Below are 17133 nucleotides of genomic sequence, written 5' to 3'. Positions count from 1 at the left end.
CATAGACTCCAGAGTGGTATTGGGGTGCCTAATGTAACTAAGTATTATCAGGCGAGCAAGATTGCCCTGCTGTCTATGTTGCACGCTTCCTCAGACGTACCTCTCTGGGTCCTGCTGGAACTACTTAATTGTGCCCCTATTGCAACATTGACGCTTCTATGGCTTCCCCCTGCCCTGCGCTCTACGGCACTAAGTCCAATTTTGCTCCATGGCTTACCAGTGTGGGACTCGGTACATTACTCCACAACAGGAAAGCAACAGGATTGACCTGGTAGAGGATGGTAAATGGACCAATAAAACGAGGAGCAAGTTTCATAGAGGGTACTCGTAGATGGATATTCTTGATAGAGAGCCAAACCTTGTCACCAGGGAAAAATTTGGGACTCACCCAGCGATGACAATCTGCAGCTACTTTGTACCTGGAAGCTGACAGATGTGAGTTCTTGGAAACATTTGCCTCATAAGACAGGAAGCTGGGCTGGAGCAGACACCAATAACCAGGATGAAGGGTCTGGTGAGGAGGCTGCCAGGGAGGACACAGGAGTAGGCGTGAAGGCTTTGATTTGTACAGTGGGCAAGATAGGCTGTGCAGAACAGGAACCTGGGGTAATACAGGGGACAGAGGGCACTGTAGGGTGTATGGGGGCAGGACAGGGGACAGAAGGCACAGTAGCTACTAATGTGGAAACCACGGCTGGGTCCAAAGCAGCTGAAGGGAGTTTTGAGGTCTCAGCAGGCAGGGCACACAAAGTTGGGAACAGAGGTTACAGATGTTGGGGCCTCCACCCATCCAGAAAGCAGTGAAATAGGTGTTCTGAGCTGCACAGAAAGATGGTAGGAGTAAAATAGAGGAACAGGAAATAGTAGGAGGTGACCGGTTGGGGGGGGGGGGGATTGATATGTAAAATTTGTTATGGAAATTGTGTGATTCTAATGTTTGGAAAATTGTTGTATTTATAATATAAAATTAATAAAAATATAATAATAATAAAAAAAGAAGAGAGTACTGTGGGTTGGGCTTTCAGAAAGGGGTGGCCCAGAATGGCTGGGAGCCCAAAAATAACTCAGCGACTCCTAAGGGGGTAGTGCTACAAGTATTGACCTGATTATACCATTCCAAGCATCGGTTGGGTGTAATGTAATATGATGATGTATATCTGTCACTGCATTATGTCGTATATGTATATTAATGTTTGAAAAAGCTATGATGCTATTTGATCTTTTGGAGATATGTGGTCTCCCATGTTTTTATGTCTTTTTTTTCCTCAATAAAAATGGGCATTTTGCCTTTTAGATGAACTTCATGCTTGGTTCTGCCTCTAAAGCCCCAGGGGGGTTCTTTTTGTTGTATTTTTCTTTCTTTGTTTATATTTGGGATGTTGGCAGTAATTTGATCACTCTACTCGATCTGTTTGTATATAATTGTTCGATCATGTTGGCCTGTTTCTCAAAATCATTCAGATTTGTACAGCTCCTACTCAATCAGACCAATTGTCCCTTTGGGATATTAATGAGCCAAGGTTCATGTGAGCACATTCAAAATATCTGAAGAGGATATAAGAAATATAGTAGATCTAAACATTTTGCCCAGGTTCATGGGAAGAATCCAGCCTCTCTCAAGTGTTGGGGCATTGAAATATATAAACCCCACTGGAGAGGACGTAATAAAATTATTAAATTGAGCCAATCCGAATCAAAAAGGATTTTTGAAATGCAAACTCTTCATCCAAAGGGTCACAACATAGAATTTGATGTCAACCATTTTATTTCAGATTACTGATTTATAAAGGTGCAAAGCTATAAAAAGGTAAATTCTGTCACTAGAGGGAGCTTACTGATTTTTTTTACTTCGCATTTTTAACATTCCTATTTAACCACTTGACTACTGGGCACTTTTACCTTCGTCCTGCCCAGGCAAACTTTCAGGTTTCAGCACTGTTGCACTTTGACAATTGCGTGGCACCCATATGACATTTTTATAATTTTTTTCACACAAATAGAGCTTTATTTTGGTGGTATTTAATCACCACTGGGGTTTTATTTTTTTGCTGAACAAATAAAAAAAGGACCAAATATTTTGAAGAAAAAACATTTTCTTAGTTTCTGTTATAAAATTTTGCAAACAGGAAATGTTTCTACTTCACTGATGTGTGCTGATGAGGCAGCACTGATGAGGTGGCACTGATGTGGCGCCACTGATGGGCACTGATAGGTGACACTGATGGGCACTAATAGGCAGCACTGAAGGGCTGGTAGGCACTGATGAGGCAGAACTGATTGGCAGCACTGAAGGGCACTGATGGGGCTGCACTGATCATCAGGACACTGATGATCAGAACCCTGATTATCAGTGCAGATGTCTCCTTTCACATTTGCCAGTTACAGGCTTTCTTCTCCTCACACAGTGACAGTGTGCGGAAAGAAAAAGGTTATAACCGGCAAATGTGTTTACATTGTGATCAGCTGTGAGTGGACACAGCTGATCACGTGGTAAAGGGTCACTGTGATTGGCCCTGTACCTCTCGTAGTGATCAGCTGTGTCCAAAGGACACAGCTGATCACAGAGCACACAGAGAGCATGCTGCAGTTCTGGAAGGAGTTCCAGAGCTGGATGATGGCGCTGTAGCTGTCATTTGGCTATAGCTCGGACAGTAAGCGGTTAAACATTTTGTTTTTGAGTTTTTAATCACTTCCAGTCTGGAAACTTTTACCCCTTTCCTGTACAGGCCAATTTTCAGCACTGTCACACTTTGAATGACAATTGCGCAATCATGCAACACTGTACCCATATGAATTTTTAGCAATTTTTTTAGACCGATAAAGCTTTATTTTGGTGGTATTTATTCACCACTGGGATTTTTTATTTTTTTTGCTATGTAAATTAAAAAGTCAAATTTTTTTTTAAAAAAGTGTTTTTCTTATAAAATTTTGCAAATAAATATTATTTCATCATAAATCTTGGCCAAAATTTATTCTGTTATAATTTTAGTAAAAAAAACTCAAATTAGTTTATAACCAAAAATTATAATTTTTAAACTTTTTTTTACAATTTTAAATTTTTTTTTTAAGATTATTAATTATTTATTTTTTTACATATTGTCACCCTAACAGTACAGTGTCACCATGGTGACACTGTACTACTTGTGGGGGGTGATGAGGATTTTTTTTTTTACACTGATTGCTTTTACACCCATAAAGGATGGAAAAACAATAATTTCTCCTTCTCTCTAGCTGCATTCTTGCTGAGTGAGCTCACTACTGAGTGAGCTGTGATTGGTCACTGCTTGTCACATGGTACAAGGCTGTGGTGAATAGCCTTGTACCATGTGACCTCTGTGATCATTCACAAAATTCACACGTAGTAAACAATGATGTCAGAAGTGACATCTTGCTTTCTACTCTGCATGTGATCACTGATTGGCCAATCAGTGATCACATGATTGGGACCTCGCATAGAGGTCCCGTCCGACGATCGGTGTTTCACTGTGTCTGCAGGACACAGCGGGCACCGGATCGCGGTGCTGCGTCCTCCCAGGGAGCGCGCACAAGCAGGGTGCGGGCAGGCTGTTTCTAAACGGCCACCTGACCCTGCACTGCCACTGCTTGGCCGTTTATATACAAGTTAAGTTACCTATATTATTTTATCCTTTAAAATAAACTAGTCGTACTATTGTGCAAAAAACCCCCCACTTTCCTAATATTAGTGTAAAGTCTTAGTATTGATTGATTTTATTTATGTGTATTGTATACACACTATATTGCCAAAAGTATTGGGACGCCTGCCTTTACACACATGAACTTTGGCATCCCAGTCTTAGTCTGTAGGGTTCAATGTTGAGTTGCACATATACTAGGATAATTATTTAAGAGGTTATTGAATAAATTAGCGTGTCACCCAATGTATGGTCTCCATTCAGTAGCCAAAAGAGGCATACAAAAAAAGGGTTGTGAAAAGAGATTCACAGAAAAGCGGCTACATAATGAACAGAACGTGACACTCAGGAAATAATTTCCAAAAATTATGCTTTATTACACATATATAGATATGACATATGGGCATTTGCCCTGGTTTACCATCACCTCAGTATGAGACAATACACACAGACCTAAAACCATTTAAAATGACACCAGAACCGGTCTAATTGTGTGTGTACAGCAGGAAAAATGGCTACATGAGTCTAGTGTCCCTGCAGCACAAACACATAGGTGAACACTTCCCTAGGGAGGTGTATCCAAAAATTATGCCATAGGCATACCAAAATGGAGGATATAAGGGATTAAGCAGTAACCATTATGGCAAATCCCTATCAAGGAATCCAAAAATTATGCTATAATGTGTATATCACATGTATGCAATTGAGCAAGCACAATATGCGTCAAAAAGGAGACCTCAGGCCTGTATGAAGAAAGACATAAATGTCAAATATATTATACAATACATTCCTGTGCCGGCACAAGTGGTTGGGGCCCATTCATCTGTAATATAGATAGCTGTTTCCTAAAGCTCTTAGATGGGAATATGCCCCATTTATTTCCAGGGTGGAGGAAAAGATGCACCCAGCAGCATTCTGCTTGAAATGGTTTCTTCACCACTGCATGTGGACTATACACCACTTTTTGTAGGAAAAGATACAACACATCCCAAAGACTCTTCTGCCTGTTGAGATATATATGATGGTATATCTTGTTTCCTATACTTAGCACCATGATGTCCCCATCCTGTAGTGAAACAAACAATATGTGGAAAGTCACTGACAGAGCTAACACTCTATGGAAGATATATAGGTCATATAGATCACAGAGGACCATATATCTAATGTCCTGTAACGATCCACTCACCACCTGTGCTATGGATAACAGGAATGAGAGAAAAGTCCTTCATAGGTACTGCCATACAGGGCCAAGGCGGCCAAGGAACCACCGCTGACATCCGCCGATATACCGCGGGTTCCAGCCCCTTCTCGGCGCTTGTGCTGCTTAAGCTTGCCTCATGGCTTGTGAAGATGGCTTCCTCCCTAAGGGTCAGCGTGCGTTCCACCTAGTGCGCATGACCGGAAGTGACGTATCTGACGTATGACGTCAACGCGTTTCGCCGATGGGCGTATCTCACTCAGCTTCGTCAGGACCAATGAAACAACCGCATTTCAATTGCCTATTTATAGTGGGTTGAGACCCACCCATTTATGCAAATCACCAACCTGCAGTTATTCCCAATGGATAGAAAGGGCTAAATACTTAGCACAGCTGCTGGTCATTGTTGAATATATAAAAAAAGACTGACATTCGGAGACAACAAAAAGGGAGAGAAATTTTAGTAATTTTGATGATGCATACATTGATCAAAAAATCATGTGTTAAATATATTCGTCAACTAAAGCACCCATCACATTCTAACCAGAAGGTGGCGATATTAATAAGAGAATCGACAAGTCTATCCACTGAATCAAATTATCAAAAAAACCCCCCCTATGAATTCCCATAATATACCACAAGATGGCAATATAGCATGAAGATTCTCATTAAGGGTCACTCCAACAGAAATACCCCAATTTTTAAAAAATCATCCTATGGTATAATAATTATTGAGGCAAAAAAAGTACATAGACAGAAATTAACCCAACATACCGTCCTGGTACATTTTGTTTGGAGCTATATTTAAACTCATAGCTCGAGATCATCCATATTGTTTTAGTTATTTCCATATACATATATACTTTTTTAGGGATTAAGTGACATATTTGTGAAAACAAAAATTCCATAAATTAATCACCACATGGCAATGATAAGGTACATAGCTATAACTATTTTTCCAAAAATACTTGAAGATCACATTCCACATTTAACCCCTTAGGGTGCAATGTATCAAGTTTATAAATCCAATATTTTTCCTTTTTAAGCAATTCTCTATCAAAATCACCTCTCCTCTGTGGAAAGTGCAGTGCATAGAAACCTTTCACTTTCGTACCATCCAGTTTTCCTCCATGATATTTAACGTAATGTTGGGCAAGATTACTATCAGGTTCATTTGATCTAATATCTCTAAGATGTTCACCTATTCGTACTTTAAGTTGTCTTTTGGTCTTACCTACATACATCTTTTTACAGGGGCAAGTTAAGATGTATAACACTCTTACTGTAGAGCAATTTATGAGACTCTGAATTATATAATGAGTGTTATTTCCTGAATCATGAAAAGAATCCGTACGATCAACGTATTTGCAAATTTGACATTTTCCACATTTAAACATCCCTTTAGTACGCGATTTTAACCATGTTGTTTGTTTTAATGGTTGATAATCTGAATGAATAAGGAGATCACCAAGGTTCGGTGCTCTTCTCGCTACCATCTGGGGGCGTTCGCCTACAATCTTACTCAGTCTGGGGCATTGAGTCAAAATCTTCCAATGTTTTTCTAATATCAGTTTTACATCTTGCCATTGGGCTCCAAATTGGGTTATCATTCTAACTGGTTGGTCACTCAACTTGGCCTTCACATCCTTTTTAGAGGATAGTAAGTCCTCACGGTCAGTTTGATATGCCCGTCTCCGAGCATTTCTAATTTGGGAATGGGAATATCCTCTTTCCCTAAATCTTCTATAAAGGTCCTGAGCCTCCATCCTAAAGTCATTGATATTAGAACAATTTCTCCGACATCTCAGAAACTGTCCCACTGGAATCCCTGAAATCAGTGAACGCGGATGATAACTTCTTGCCTCTAATAGGGTGTTAGCAGCAGTGGGTTTCCTATATGTCTTTGTAAGGAGTCTTCCATTTTCGACTCTAATCTCCAGATCCAGAAAAGAGATACATCTTTCATCACATATATATGTGAGTCCAATGTTAAAGGAGTTCTGATTGAGCTCTCCCAAAAACAATTTTAATTCCTCAGATGTTCCTCGCCATACTAGGAACACATCATCTATATATCTTAACCAGATCTGGACATTTGCGAGAAATCTTGGTGATCTAAATACAACCCACTCCTCCCAAAACCCCAAGTGGAGACATGCATAGGCCGGAGCCCACGGTGCTCCCATGCTGGGGCCCCTAGTCTGTTGATAAAAAATATTATTAAATTGGAAAAAATTATGTTTTAATGCAAATTCCAATAGCTCACCGATAAACTCATTCTGTCCCCCCGATGTAGGATATGTTCTATCAAGAAAATAAGAGACTGATCTCACACCACACTCATGTGGGATAGAGGTGGAAAGTGATTCCACATCTATTCCCACTAGAATGGAATTATCATTGATAATCATATTCTCAATTTTCGCCAATACATCTTTAGTGTCCCTTACATAGGAGGGGAGATTAGGGACCATGTCTTTAAGAAACAAATCTATATATTTCCCCGTTTTGTCTAGGGGACCATTGATAGCTGAAACAATAGGTCTACCCGGAGGGTTTTCCTGATTTTTGTGTATTTTGGGGATAATGTAGAAAGTAGGGTAATTAAATTCTTCAGTTCTCAGATACTCATATTCCTTTCTAGTTAACAGACCAGCTTCCTTTCCTAATGTTAAGATGGAATTTAGTTTTTTAGCCACCATATGAAAAGGATTCGTAGTCACTTTCCTATACGTGGATGAGTCACTCAATAAGCATTTCACTTCCCTAACATATTTTTGTTCATTCAAAATCACTACATTACCCCCTTTGTCACTTCTCTTAATAACAATATCCTTGGTCTCTTTTAATTCTTTAAGGGCTTTCCTTTCTTTTTTAGTAAGGTTATCACCAATTGGCATTTTCCACTCAAGATTTTTCAAATCATCAGCGACAAAATCTAGAAACGTTGATATCCTCATATTGGAACGAATTTTCGGCATTTTCGTCGATCTAATATTTAGATCAACCTTTCTAATTATATCACTACAATTATCAAGATCAGTGTCGCTTTCATTACCATCCTCATTCTCCTCTATGAGAGATATCAACATATCCAACATCTTGCGATCCTCCATGGACGAGTCAGGGGCCATATCCTCCAACATAGTGGGATTACCATGTATCATTCTCAAGAAAACCTTTCTTAGAAATAAGTTAACATCTTTAAATACCTCAAATTCGTCCATGGGGGTCACTGGTGAAAAGGACATACCTTTGTTCAATAGAGAGATATGTTCTTTTTTGAGTGGAAAATTAGCCAAATTGATCACCTTTTTGTCATGAGCGTTCTCTTCTACTACCTCCTCTGACTTCTTGTTCTGCCCTTGTCCTCCTGATGTTTGTTTTTTAAGGATTCCTCTACTTTCTTTTTGGATCCTCTTCCCATCTGTAGTTGATTGGTACGAGGAGGTTCTCCATTTTGTTGGTCTAAAAAAGAAACAGATTTTCCAAGATTTTCAGAGTCACTTTCACTGGACATAGTTTCTCCCATTGATCTAGAGTGTGAACGAAAAACTCTTCGTTTAGACCGACTTCTACTTCTTTTTGTAGTGAGATCAAATATCTCACCTGTTTCCCAGTCTTTTAGATCACGTCTAAATTTGGTTTGTTTTGTGGTTCTAAGATTTTTTTGTACTTTTTCAACTTCCTTTTTCAGTTGCTCATTATATTTTTCAAAATTCTCCTGATTTTTAAAGGGGTCTAATCCAGCCACACTTTTATTAATGGCCTGATCCAGTTCTTCAAGTTGTAATTTTTCCTCCTCTACAATGAGTTTCATACCATTAATTCCATGTTCTATGCACAGCATTTTCCATTTCTCCAAAAACCTTTCATTATGTAAATGTTCAGCTGGAACTACCTTACTTCTCAAACCACGTGGGATAATACTCTGTCTAATGTAAGCTTCCAGGAAACATACATCCCATTTCCGATTAAGACGTTTAATAATAAGCTTTTTATGTTCCCGAAACTTAATCTTAATATCCTCATCTTCAGTAGATAGACTTGGGCCTTCTGCTACAAAGGCCTGATGCATTTCCAACTCCACCTCCTCCCCTGGTATGAATGCCATGAATACAAACCCCTCCACTCTAGGCGCTCCAAACGTCTTAAAATAAAATACTCCTCAACTGAGGTTATGGCAAACCAAGTTTATAAAGTCAAAAAAACCCCTATACGAACAGGTCCATAAGAACCCAAAAGACACACATATACTAGGATAATTATTTAAGAGGTTATTGAATAAATTAGCGTGTCACCCAATGTATGGTCTCCATTCAGTAGCCAAAAGAGGCATACAAAAAAAGGGTTGTGAAAAGAGATTCACAGAAAAGCGGCTACATAATGAACAGAACGTGACACTCAGGAAATAATTTCCAAAAATTATGCTTTATTACACATATAAAGATATGACATATGGGCATTTGCCCTGGTTTACCATCACCTCAGTATGAGACAATACACACAGACCTAAAACCATTTAAAATGACACCAGAACCGGTCTAAATGTGTGTGTACAGCAGGAAAAATGGCTACATGAGTCTAGTGTCCCTGCAGCACAAACACATAGGTGAACACTTCCCTAGGGAGGTGTATCCAAAAATTATGCCATAGGCATACCAAAATGGAGGATATAAGGGATTAAGCAGTAACCATTATGGCAAATCCCTATCAAGGAATCCAAAAATTATGCTATAATGTGTATATCACATGTATGCAATTGAGCAAGCACAATATGCGTCAAAAAGGAGACCTCAGGCCTGTATGAAGAAAGACATAAATGTCAAATATATTATACAATACATTCCTGTGCCGGCACAAGTGGTTGGGGCCCATTCATCTGTAATATAGATAGCTGTTTCCTAAAGCTCTTAGATGGGAATATGCCCCATTTATTTCCAGGGCGGAGGAAAAGATGCACCCAGCAGCATTCTGCTTGAAATGGTTTCTTCACCACTGCATGTGGACTATACACCACTTTTTGTAGGAAAAGATACAACACATCCCAAAGACTCTTCTGCCTGTTGAGATATATATGATGGTATATCTTGTTTCCTATACTTAGCACCATGATGTCCCCATCCTGTAGTGAAACAAACAATATGTGGAAAGTCACTGACAGAGCTAACACTCTATGGAAGATATATAGGTCATATAGATCACAGAGGACCATATATCTAATGTCCTGTAACGATCCACTCACCACCTGTGCTATGGATAACAGGAATGAGAGAAAAGTCCTTCATAGGTACTGCCATACAGGGCCAAGGCGGCCAAGGAACCACCGCTGACATCCGCCGATATACCGTGGGTTCCAGCCCCTTCTCGGCGCTTGTGCTGCTTAAGCTTGCCTCATGGCTTGTGAAGATGGCTTCCTCCCTAAGGGTCAGCGTGCGTTCCACCTAGTGCGCATGACCGGAAGTGACGTATCTGACGTATGACGTCAACGCGTTTCGCCGATGGGCGTATCTCACTCAGCTTCGTCAGGACCAATGAAACAACCGCATTTCAATTGCCTATTTATAGTGGGTTGAGACCCACCCATTTATGCAAATCACCAACCTGCAGTTATTCCCAATGGATAGAAAGGGCTAAATACTTAGCACAGCTGCTGGTCATTGTTGAATATATAAAAAAAGACTGACATTCGGAGACAACAAAAAGGGAGAGAAATTTTAGTAATTTTGATGATGCATACATTGATCAAAAAATCATGTGTTAAATATATTCGTCAACTAAAGCACCCATCACATTCTAACCAGAAGGTGGCGATATGTTGAGTTGACCCACCCTTTGCAGCTATAACAGCTTCAACTCTTCTGGTAAGACTTACTTTTAGGAGTGTGTCTATGGCAAAGTTTGACCATTCTTCCAGACGTGCGTTTGTGAGGTCAGGCACTGATGCTGGACGAGAAAGCCTGGCTCGCAGCCTCTGCTCGAATTCATCCCAAAGCTCTTCTGTAAGGTTGAGGTCAGGACCTCGACCGAGGAAGAACTTGACAGGCCCGTCAAGTTCCTCCACCCCAAACTCGCTCATCCATGTCTTTATGGACCTTGCTTTGTGCACTGGTGCACAGTGATGCTGGAACAGGAAAGGGCCATCCCCAAACTGATAAAGAATAAAAGTGCAGCGCTACATAAATGGTGACTTTACATAAAAATATGATAAACACACATGACTTGATGTCAGTGGATTTATAAAATGCCAGCGAGAGTTCATCAAAAGTGCTGTGGTGAAGTGTGCATACAGTCTCTGATATGCCAAAAAAACATAAGTAGTGACTTTTCGTGGTGAAAAGAATAGTCAAATAATGCACTAACCAGATAGCGCATAAATAATTGCGGTGCGCATTTGGCGCCTTTTTCATTATTTAAACACCTCACCTACCATTCATTGGCACATTCCCTCTGATGATGTGTTTTTACACGATACGCGTTAGGGAAGTGCCAATCTTTGTTGATCTCTTGTACATGTACCTCTGGTCTGGCCGTTCACGAGCAGCTGTACCAATATTGTAAGTTTACTTCTGATTGCTTATATACTTTATTAAACGTTATCACACTATTTGAGGCCTCTTTTCCACGGGCTCTTTATTTCTGGGGAGCCTGTAACTTTGAAGGTCCTGTAGCTGAGGGCCATGCGCAGTAAGATAACACCTGCAAGTGACATCTCTGGATCTATGAGACATCTACTCCACGCACGGATGACATCTAGTGGTCGCCCTATAGATGACACCCGCTTGTTCCATTAATTCAGTGGCTGGATACATCTTCTGCAAGGAACGGATGACATCTAGTTGTGGCCCTATAGATGACACCCCTCTGTTCCAGTGACACAGTGGCTGAGTACCAGGGGCAGGTCTTAAATGCCCCATGCGCTATTCTTATCACCACGAACAGTCACTACTTATGTTTTTTTGGCATATCAGAGACTGTATGCACACTTCACCACAGCACTTTTGATGAACTCTCACCGGCATTTTATTAATCCACTGACATCGTCATGTGTGCTTATCATATCTTTATGTAAAGTCACCATTTATGTAGCACTGCACTTTTATTCTTTATCATTTACTGTGGAGGTTCCCGAGGTGCCTTTTTTTGTTGCCAGCGGCTACCATATTTTATGCACTGCACTCGATTTTTTATATATAAGTTTTATTCTATCTATTACCTCTCATTTCTGAGCAGCAGGTCTACAGTTTTTATTTGTAGTCAAATATGGACGTTTTTGAATATAGATCTAAAAGAGCTATTATTTCTGATGATGTATTTACATGTGAAGATGAACCTGATAATTTACGTGGTCTCCTTCTACACCTTTCGAATCATACCACCTCTGAGATACGGACATTATGGGACATCTCGTTCCTTGAAAAATACATTAAGGAAGGGATGGTACCTCGATCTGAGGTGGGATGTGCCACCGGAAACGGAGGACACTAATAGTGAGGCAGAGTGGTATCTCTTTTTCAACAATATAGGGATTGATCTGTTAAAATTCCTCATTATTAGGAAAAGGAAGAAGCTTGCCCATTTAGATAGAGAAATCAATAAAACCAAGGAATTATTGGTTCCATACATGGATAGGGAAGATTATATAAATGAGTCTGAAAAATTGAAACACCTTTTAGAAAAAACAGATTAAGAGCAAAGGATCAAGAAAAAGAAAAAATATCTTAGAGATTTTCATGACTATAAAGATAAAACGGTATTCAGGTGGGAGGCCAAAAATTATGATTACACTGATCTTACTCATACAGAAACTATAACAATCCCCAATAAGAATACAAAAAACAAACAATGTAAAACGGAAAAAAGTTGTAAAACCACCCCACACTCCTAATGTCAACCATAGACGGCTATCGGAGAATGTACCAAATTATGAGTACAATATCCCCACTCACAACAGATTTGAGGCCATTAGACATCACCCAAGTCCTCATATAGGTAATAGGGATATGAGGTCACATCCCTTGAACCACCAAGGACAATGTCATACCTAGACCATATCAACAACAAAAAGGTAATTTCCGCCAAAGAATTCCTTCTTATATTTACTCTAGGGATGACTATGACGATGGATGGAATCGTGGTAACTAGAGATGAGCGAATCGAACTAGGCAAAGTGGAATTCGTTTCGAATATTAGGAAAATTTCCTAATACTAAAACTTCGGATGCGCGAATCGAAATTTTTCCTAAAATGGCGGCGACATGTGCGGCGACGGAGCGGGGATGTCTGGGAAGGCGCGCAGACAAGGCGCGCTGACCCATAATGCATTCATTCATGACATGTGATCGCATTAGCCAATCAGCAGCCAGCCAGCCAGCACTGTGTAGTGGTCGAGCTATAAATGGCGGCCATTTTAGAATTCTCCATTTGCCTCCAGTCATTCAACAGAGGCAGACCTGGCTGTATTGAGGGAGAAAGTTAGGGACACAGAAACGTTACTTAGGGACACAGAAACGTTAGTTAGGGACACAGAAACGTTACTTAGGGCCACAGAAACGTTACTTAGGGACACAGAAACGTAACTTAGGGCCACAGAAACGTTACTTAGGGCCACAGAATCGTTACTTAGGGCCACAGAATCGTTACTTAGGGCCACAGAAACGTTACTTAGGGCCACAGAAACATTACTTAGGGCCACAGAATTGTTACTTAGGGACAGACACAGAATTGTTACTGAGGGACACAGAATTGTTACTGAGGGACACAGAATTGTTACTTAGGGCCACAGAATCGTTACTTAGGGCCACAGAAACGTTACTTAGGGTCACAGAATTGTTACTTAGGGACAGACACAGAATTGTTACTGAAGGACACAGAATTGTTACTGAGGGCCACAGAACCATTACTTAGGGCCACAGAACCGTTACTTAGGGCCACAGAAAAGTTACTTAGGGACACAGAATTGTTACTCAGGGACAGACACAGAATTGTTACTGAGGGACACAGAATTGTTACTGAGGGACACAGAACCGTTGCTTAGGGCCACAGAAACGTTACTTAGGGACACAGAATTGTTACTCAGGGACAGACACAGAATTGTTACTGAGGGACACAGAATTGTTACTGAGGGACACAGAACCGTTACTTAGGGCCACAGAAACGTTACTTAGGGACACAGAATTGTTACTCAGGGACAGACACAGAATTGTTACTGAGGGACACAGAATTGTTACTGAGGGACACAGAACCGTTACTTAGGGCCACAGAAACGTTACTTAGGGACACAGAATTGTTACTTAGGGACAGACACAGAATTGTTACTGAGGGACACAGAATTGTTACTTAGGGCCACAGAAACGTTACTTAGGGCTACAGAATCGTTACTTAGGGCCACAGAAACGTTACTTAGGGCCACAGAAACGTTACTTAGGGCCACAGAATTGTTACTTAGGGACAGACACAGAATTGTTACTGAGGGACACAGAATTGTTACTGAGGGCAACAGAACCGTTACTTAGGGCCACAGAAACGTTACTTAGGGAAACAGAATTGTTACTCAGGGACAGACACAGAATTGTTACTGAGGGACACAGAATTGTTACTGAGGGACACAGAACCGTTACTTAGGGCCACAGAAACGTTACTTAGGGCCACAGAAACGTTACTTAGGGTCACAGAAATGTTACTTAGGGCTACAGAAACGTTACTTAGGGCCACAGAACCGTTACTTAGGGCCACAGAAACGTTACTTAGGGACACAGAATTGTTACTCAGGGACAGACACAGAATTGTTACTCAGGGACAGACACAGAATTGTTACTGAGGGACACAGAATTGTTACTGAGGGACACAGAATTGTTACTGAGGGACACATAATTGTTACTGAGGGACACAGAATTGTTACTGAGGGACACAGAATTGTTACTCAGGGACAGACACAGAATAGTTACTCAGGGACACAGAATTGTTACTGAGGGACACAGAATTGTTACTGAGGGACACATAATTGTTACTGAGGGACACAGAATTGTTACTGAGGGACACAGAATTGTTACTGAGGGACACAGAATTGTTACTGAGGGACACAGAATTGTTACTCAGGGACACAGAATTGTTACTCAGGGACGGACACAGAATTGTTACTCAGGGACAGACACAGAATTGTTACTCAGGGACACAGAATTGTTACTGAGGGACACAGAATTGTTACTGAGGGACACAGAACCGTTACTTAGGGCCACAGAAACGTTACTTAGGGCCACAGAAACGTTACTTAGGGCTACAGAAACGTTACTTAGGGCCACAGAACCGTTACTTAGGGCCACAGAAACGTTACTTAGGGACACAGAATTGTTACTCAGGGACAGACACAGAATTGTTACTCAGGGACAGACACAGAATTGTTACTGAGGGACACAGAATTGTTACTGAGGGACACAGAATTGTTACTCAGGGACACAGAATTGTTACTGAGGGACACAGAATTGTTACTGAGGGACACAGAATTGTTACTCAGGGACACAGAATTGTTACTCAGGGACAGACACCGAATTGTTACTCAGGGACAGACACAGAATTGTTACTCAGGGACACAGAATTGTTACTGAGGGACACAGAATTGTTACTGAGGGACACAGAATTGTTACTTAGGGACAGACACAGAATTGTTACTCAGGGACAGACACAGAGATGTTACTGAGGGACACAGAATTGTTACTGAGGGACACAGAATTGTTACTCAGGGACACAGAATTGTTACTGAGGGACACAGAATTGTTACTGAGGGACACAGAATTGTTACTCAGGGACAGACACAGAATTGTTACTGAGGGACACAGAATTGTTACTCAGGGACACAGAATTGTTACTGAGGGACACAGAATTGTTACTGAGGGACACAGAATTGTTACTCAGGGACACAGAATTGTTACTGAGGGACACAGAATTGTTACTGAGGGACACAGAATTGTTACTCAGGGACACAGAATTGTTACTGAGGGACACAGAATTGTTACTGAGGGACACAGAATTGTTACTCAGGGACAGACACAGAATTGTTACTCAGGGACACAGAATTGTTACTCAGGGACACATAATCGTTGAATTAAAGAGTATGTCAGACAACATGCAGAGGAGTGGCAGAGGAGGCAATGTTTTAGGAGCGAGCAGACGTGGCAGCAGAGGAAGGGGTCGAGGCAGCACTAGTCGCAGCCAGAGGCCATTGCTCCCGGTGTCATCCAGCGGTCGTGTCTCCACCGACATCCCTGCCGTCATCGATTGGTTGGCTCGGTCGTCTTCCTCTTCCCAGGTCACCTCTGACATGTACAGCCAACGGTCAGTGGGTACGTCAGACACAACCATTAGTTGGCATGGCCCGGGAGCAAGCCCACTGAAATCACGTGTCCTCGACCTGCCCCTGTCCTTTGGTGTTCCCTCACCAAGCGAAGTATCGCATGCTGTGGGCTCAGCCCCACTGTACAGTGAGGAAGAGCTAACAGAGGGCGGTCAGGAACGGGGGGAGACATCCGCCTCTTCAGCAGCCAGGCGAAGAAGTAGTGGCGAGGAGAGTGGCTCGGTAGCCGGTCTAGAGACAGGTCTGTCTCCTGACCCACACGCAGCCGAGGGGGCTAGTAGTGAGGCGGAGACCCTAATTGATGATGATGAGGCTGATTGCACTTGGCAGCCTCGTCGTCATCAGGCTATTGCTTCCGCATCATCAGGAGAAGAGGGTGGCAGCTTGGCAGCGAGCAAAACAGTCGGTGGGTTGCCCAGGAGGCAGCAGGGTCGCAGCAGTGTCAGTGGAGGCAAACGGCCACGGAGTAGAGCACCAGCTCCACTGCAGCCTACCACCACGGCCAGTAGTGGTGCCGGTGTGCACGGAGGAAGTAGCAGTCAGCCAGTGAGGAGTATCGGGGGCAAAGTTTCCAACTCGGCGGTGTGGCAATTTTTCGTCAAGCCGCCCGAGGAAGTAAACGTAGCTGTATGTCGACTATGTGGCCAGAAAGTCAAGCGTGGCCAGGGGGCCCATGTTGGGACTACAGCGTTGCGGCAGCATATGCAGCGTCGCCATTTGGTGGCCTGGGAAAACCGTGATAAAGATACGGCGGTTCTGCCTGCCCCAGCCCCCGCCCCATCACCCGCTCCGTTACTTGCTCCGTCACCCGACGTCAATCGCCCTCTATCAGCCAGTCAAGGCTCCAACACCTCTGCTGAGGGGAGTTGTCGCTCGTTGGCATCTTCCGCTCGTTCAGATGCTCCTTCTCCTGCTACTCCTCTTCACGGATTC

The 17133-nt window shown here is 42.0% G+C and overlaps 1 protein-coding gene across 2 annotated transcripts in view; it reads right to left on the bottom strand.

Annotated features, from left to right (window-relative positions):
* Window positions 1–17133, bottom strand: part of UNC93A (unc-93 homolog A) — a 729857-nt gene that overhangs the window by 246332 nt on the left and 466392 nt on the right. The window lies entirely within an intron of this gene.

This window comes from Staurois parvus, unplaced genomic scaffold (assembly GCF_062004578.1).
Source record: "Staurois parvus isolate SC_StPar_1 unplaced genomic scaffold, SC_StPar_1.0 ptg001196l, whole genome shotgun sequence".
NCBI lineage: Eukaryota > Metazoa > Chordata > Amphibia > Anura > Ranidae > Staurois > Staurois parvus.
Note: the sequence above shows the minus strand (reverse complement) of the source record. Positions and strands in the feature narration are given on the sequence as shown.